Genomic DNA, 6025 nt, shown 5'->3' on the forward strand with positions numbered 1-6025 from the left:
CAGCAGGACACTATTCAGCTGTTCTCTTCAACCGACCTTACCGCTTTCCGTGTAATGAAAGCCATTGTATTGGTGTCCATTTTATACTGTCTCTCGAATAATTTTATGAATAATTTCCTTAGTATATTTTATTATTTATAACACAATGCAAAACTATAAATGAAATCATTTAATGCTCTATGAACTAGACGAAATAGCGAAGTCCACTCCGTAATGTAGCATGCCGTCAAACCTATGACAATAAATTCATGAAAATCAGTTTAAGCCTTCATCAATGGTAATCCTTAGACTGTGCAAATACTGTAAAAAATATAGAAATGCATAAAAACAGGCTACACAGCTTAGAAGAAAACTTTGCTCTATGACCGTGCCATAGCGCAGCCATCTAAACCGCTAACTTTTAGAATGCGGGCGATAAACCTCATCATTGCCTTCCTTCTCTTGCATACGCTGGGAAGCATTTCTTTTCGTGCGTCCCTGTAGCGTACACTTCGATTGGCCAGCTGCTCAACGGGATGCTGCCACCTCCCGCGTGTCAGCTTTGCGGCCGGATGACTGCCCCAGACGAGGAGCAGTAGCTACTGGCGTCTAAGGAGCTTCTGTGGTTACATCATCAAAGACATGCACAGCTTCATTGGCTATAAAACTGCTCCCTTCACGGGAATCACTCCTAGGGCTCAGTGACCAACCGAGCACCGGAGTATAACCCAGTCATGTAGCGGCACGAGCAGGAACCAGGCAAAGCGGCGGCCGTTGTTGTGTCCTTAGATAATACTCCAATTAGATTAATGGCGGCAGATTAGTTCACACGCAGCTGTTGTGGACCTCTTCTTTCTTGTTAATTTGCCCCGAGCAAACAGCAGCAGGTGTGACTGCTACTCATGATCGTGATTGAATGTAATGCTAAATCATTAATAGTTTATGTCTGCAAGGTCGTGAGCGCAAAACGTGTGTGCGGAAACTGTGTAGTCCTGTGTCGTTTTCGTAAGGGTTAGGATCAAACGAGGGGTTGTAATGGAATAACGACGGTGTCAAAATTCTAAACAAAATACATATGCCAATGGGTTTATTAGGCAAATAATTAAAGTCAAAAATATAAAAGTGAGAACAGTGAGATGTCGAAACAGCCAAACGACTTAAGCCGAAGTCGAGGGGATGAGACATCATGCCAACCAGAAATGCATCTGTGACTTGATGAATAAAATAAGTGCATGATAATGAGCTGATGTGTCCAATAAATGTCAACTAAAAAAATAAAATTATAAATTTGGCGCCAAAGCTCGAAAAATTTTCGAAATCACTGCAGAATCTACACTGGAGAAACGCGTTAACCTGAGCGCTCCAGTGTTGTCGGCGAAATGTATCAGCGTGACTCCGGGCGTAGCATATACTGCGGCTTTACTTTCCTAAAAACCAGTTATAGAACGCCAATGAAATTTAGTGCGTTAAACGGAACGCGGGCTGTTTTCGCCAAAAGGCAAAAGACTTACCGTTTGCAATGCAACGCTCATTCTTTTCCATTTGTCCACTGCAGATTCTGCATTGCACTCGCAATTTTTTTAGCCGAAGAATATTTCTACCAGGCGCCGTATTTTTTCCCCTATGAATATATATTCATAAAAAAGAATGCCTCAAGCTTCGGTTAATGGCGATTCTTTCAAAATACTCTGGAAGGATTCATAAATGCATAAAAATAGGCTGGCCAACTCAGATGATGACTGTGCTTGATGACTACATCATGCATAACCCTGTTAGTTGCTAACCTTTGGGATAAGATTGCCTTACCATTCACGTCCCCCACCGGCGGTCTCACATGCGCCGTTCTGTTAAAAAAAGGACATTTCAGGCTTTCAAAGGCGAATGTTTTCAGTGTATTGTTCGCACACCTTTGTCCAACAAAAAATTTAGGTTTCACTCAAGTCAAGGTTTATTGTGCACCACTGCCCCGCCGGGGTGGTGCAGTGGTAAGACGCCCGACCACTGTGCCGGAGTTCCCGGGTTCGAACCCGACCGCGGCGGCTGCGTTTCGATGGAGGCGAAACGAAGAGGCGTCGTGTGCTGTGCGATGTCAGCGCACGTTAAAGATCCCCAGGTGGTCGAAATTACTCCGTAGCCCTCCACTACGGCTCCTCTTTCTCTCTTTCCACTTTCATTCCCACCTTCCTCCCTTCCCTTACGGCGCGGTTCGGGTGTCCACAGAGCAAGTGTGACAGTTACTGCGCCTTTCCCTTCCTGTGAACCAATTTAACTTAAGTTATTGTGCACCACTCCTGAACTGCTGATCATTGGTTAGCTACTTCTATAAAATATCAGACTGGAATTGTGCAACTCTAAAAAGCCTGCCGACAATTTGCTTCCAATGTTTGTCCTAAGATAGCACTGAGTAGTTTTGTCCTTCGCAGAAATTTAAAAGGTTCAAGGGATATGAGTGAGCTATGCAATAGGGGCATTACTGTTGTGAATGCATTTATTGCTTGTGGTGTATACAAATATTTAAAACGAAGTTTCTCTTGAAATTTATCATTTTCTCGCCAGAAGTAAATATGACTCGAATGGCAAATAGGTGAGACAAGTCTTCGTCAGTACACATTGTCACGTAGTCTTGACAAGCCTGGTAACTATAAACGAAGACACTCGTGTTGCACTTGAATGAAACTCTGTTTTAGGGCTGACTTGTAATCACAGTAACCAAAGCGAATAGGCGGCGGCGATAACAGCAAACTGCTCGTCGGTCGTCGAACTAACGAGAGTTTCACGCGTCAGCGTTCAATTTAAAGTCTGCGAAGAAACATCCAGATAAAGCCGCAACCGGTGACCAGCATAAAGTGGAAAATTATAAAAACTGATGGGAATGGCTGGATCTTCAAGATGCATCTCGGCGCAACTTGCGCTACAAAGAAACTGATAAGGCTATGCCTCGTGGCAAAAGAAATTATCAAAGAATACATAATCGAGTCGTGCGCTGCAATCGCAGTGATAAGGCCAGATGCAAGCGGCTATAGAAGAAGAGAAAATACAGTTTTGAATTATTCGGGGTAATATATCAAAGCGTGAAGTGTTTCAAGAGGTAGTACACAGACATATATTTCATGAGAGGTTTCCATAACTTCACAAATAACTAGACATAAAAGACGAGATTGCTCAATATTCATGTTTGTTTCGTACCCCTATCGCTCTTCATTATGGAATAGCCAATTGCGGTAATGTGTTGTTCGTTTTGCTCAGTCACGAGAAAGGTACCACGGCACACATCATAACGTTTTGTAATAATTAAATATGGTGTGAAAACACAATCCGATCGGTAAGTGGCTTAGCCGAAGCAAACTACTATTGCGCATGTTTGCATGCAAATAACAGACAAAGTAAGGGAATGGGTGCCACACATAAGAGTACATTTTTTGCAAACTCTTAGATAATTACAGGCACCAAAATCGCGCCTAAAGATTTCGGCCAACACAAAACTACACTATTACAACAAAGATAAAATGCGATAGTTACTGACGGCATAGGTTAAGTTTGAACAGATTCCGTGGATAGTCAGAAATGAAGAACATCATTTGAGCAGGTAGCCTTATAAGCGCGAAACAAGGGCTGCTTTTTAGATGTTTTATACATTCTGTTTTAAATGGGCCAATCAATATCAACAAGTCTGAAATAGGAATAGAATAGCACACATATATTGTCGAAGAAGTCAACTGATAAGTCACACATATCAGATAACTTATCTCACGTGGCTTACAGCGAGATGCACATTTCCATCCGCACAAGAAAGGTAAAATATTGTTGATAGCAAAGCACATTTTTTCGTATTTAATTCCACATCTTCAGCTTGGAACCTGTCTTGAACAGTGCTAAGTCAGAGACGAAAGTATCTGCTGATTTGCTTCAGACGTGCATAGCTGCCTTGATGGCACTGGTTGTGGGGGTCGTCGTAGTCCACGTTGAAGAGTGCCCAGCCATGCTTCTTCGGAAAATTGCTCACCTTATCGAAGAACAAGCGCAACTGCGGTGGGAAAGTGAAACATGATATATTATTAGATGTCGTTTCGCGGATCTGAATTTAAAAATCCGAGTGAAAGGAAAGACACAAACTTCAATTTAGGACATCTTGCTTTCTACGGCAAGCGTTCTGTTGACCTATTCAAATGGCCGTTAGAATTTCCAAAGTAAACCTGAACTAGTTAATGAGGTTTGAATATTGCAGTCGTAGAGACTCCATTTGCTTGTAATGCAAGGCAGCTGCCATAATCACCAGGAGGTCAGCGGGCCCAGTGAGTCATAAGGTGAGATTTCATATTCACCGAGGTGGTAGCACCTCGGCGGGGGAGAGACGCAAAGCCGATGCTTTATTATGCGATGCGAGCGTGCGTAACTATGTATACGCTCGTCGTTTTTACAATAAAACATAAGATTTTAAATACTAGGGATTGTTGAAAGCTTCTGCAAGTTTGCCATTTCTGCCGGTATTTTGACCGGTTTAACTGGGAGATACCCGTTTTTGCAAATGACTGCAGCTGAGAGCGACTGTAAATGCTTGTCGACGACCACTAACCAACCTCTCTAATGTTCCAGCTGTAGGCACATAAATGTCGTCTATTGAGAGATGGTACCTAAAATAGTTCTTTGTCTTAAGGAATTATATGCCTTTATTTTAACTCAGGTCATCGCAATATGTAGACTGTCTAGACGGCCTTGGGCATGCCATAAGCACACTTCCGAACTGCAAGTGCTATTAGACAGGCGGCGCAATTGGCCACCTGTCGCAAAATGGAATATTTGCTGGAACGCCTAAGAACACAACAGCACGGAACATCTTTGCACCTGAGGAGCAATCATACAGCCCTCTGCTTGTGGACGGGCGCCAGCGCTTAGAATGCTACTTGATCGTGCACTTTTTAACTCGTTTCCTATCATTTACTCTAACCACATGATTGGTCTTTCAACTTGTACAAATCGTTGCATTTAAGGTAGAATTTCAAATGTTCCTGTAATGCGTATATTGCTTTGGACGCACGCGGTGGTTCTTTTCTTAATCGTATTTAAAACTGGCGCCTAAATAATCCACATCTGCCATAGTGTTTACCACCGTATTAGTGATAGTATTAGGTGATTTAGGTGAAAATCAGTTTGAAAATCAGTTTAAAACTATTTCAGCCACCCATTATGTTCGTTCATTGCAGAGCGTACAAGTTGCAAATTGCACGGGAATGAAACCGAATGGCGGCAGTGATTTTTTCCGTGCAGCTGTGGCGAGCCGCTAAAACAGTGCCTAGATAGCGGATGCGATTGACATCGATAAATTTGACGATATTTGCTACATGCTGCGAGTGCACAAGGGTAAATATTTGGAGCCAGACCACCTTGAGGGTTTGCATGGAAGAGTAGGCTTTATACTCTGAAACAAATGTACAACCTAATTTTTATAATTTTCAGCTCAATACTGTTATGCGAAATAAGCGACCAGCTCTAAAATAGTAAAATCTCCACACGCCGACTGCAGAAATATGGCTTCCTCCGTGTTTGATCAAGACTGGTGTCCCACCTAAACGAACATGTGAAAGTACTGGTACCTTCAAAATTGAAGGAGATAACCCTAAAATAATTGACCATGAGAGGACCAAAATCTGACTCGCGGAATTTGTAAAAATTGGAGACCATGCCCTTTGACGCTGCAAGCACAATAGTGTGTTCCAAACAACGCGAGTGACTCAAAATTTGGCGTCCTCCGAAATTGACCAAAATAACAATCACATCAAATTTGCTCAAAAGCTCAGAGGTGATTTCTACACAAAGAGGGCTAGCATCCAAATATGAATCACCGGAAAATCCATTTTACCTCGCCCAAAGGTGAGAATCATTGACAGCCACCCTAAACGACAGCAGTAAACTCATGCGAATTTTACAAAACTGTATTCAACGTTATTCAGTCAGGCAACTCATTGGTGCCGTCAATATTAGGCGACTTGCTCCAGACATTGCCCACCGGTCCCGAGATTTAGAGTCCGCGTGTGTTTGACCCCAGTAT

Source organism: Amblyomma maculatum, chromosome 11 (assembly GCF_055883805.1).
Source record: "Amblyomma maculatum isolate TAMU_Amacu chromosome 11, ASM5588380v1, whole genome shotgun sequence".
Taxonomy (NCBI): domain Eukaryota; kingdom Metazoa; phylum Arthropoda; class Arachnida; order Ixodida; family Ixodidae; genus Amblyomma; species Amblyomma maculatum.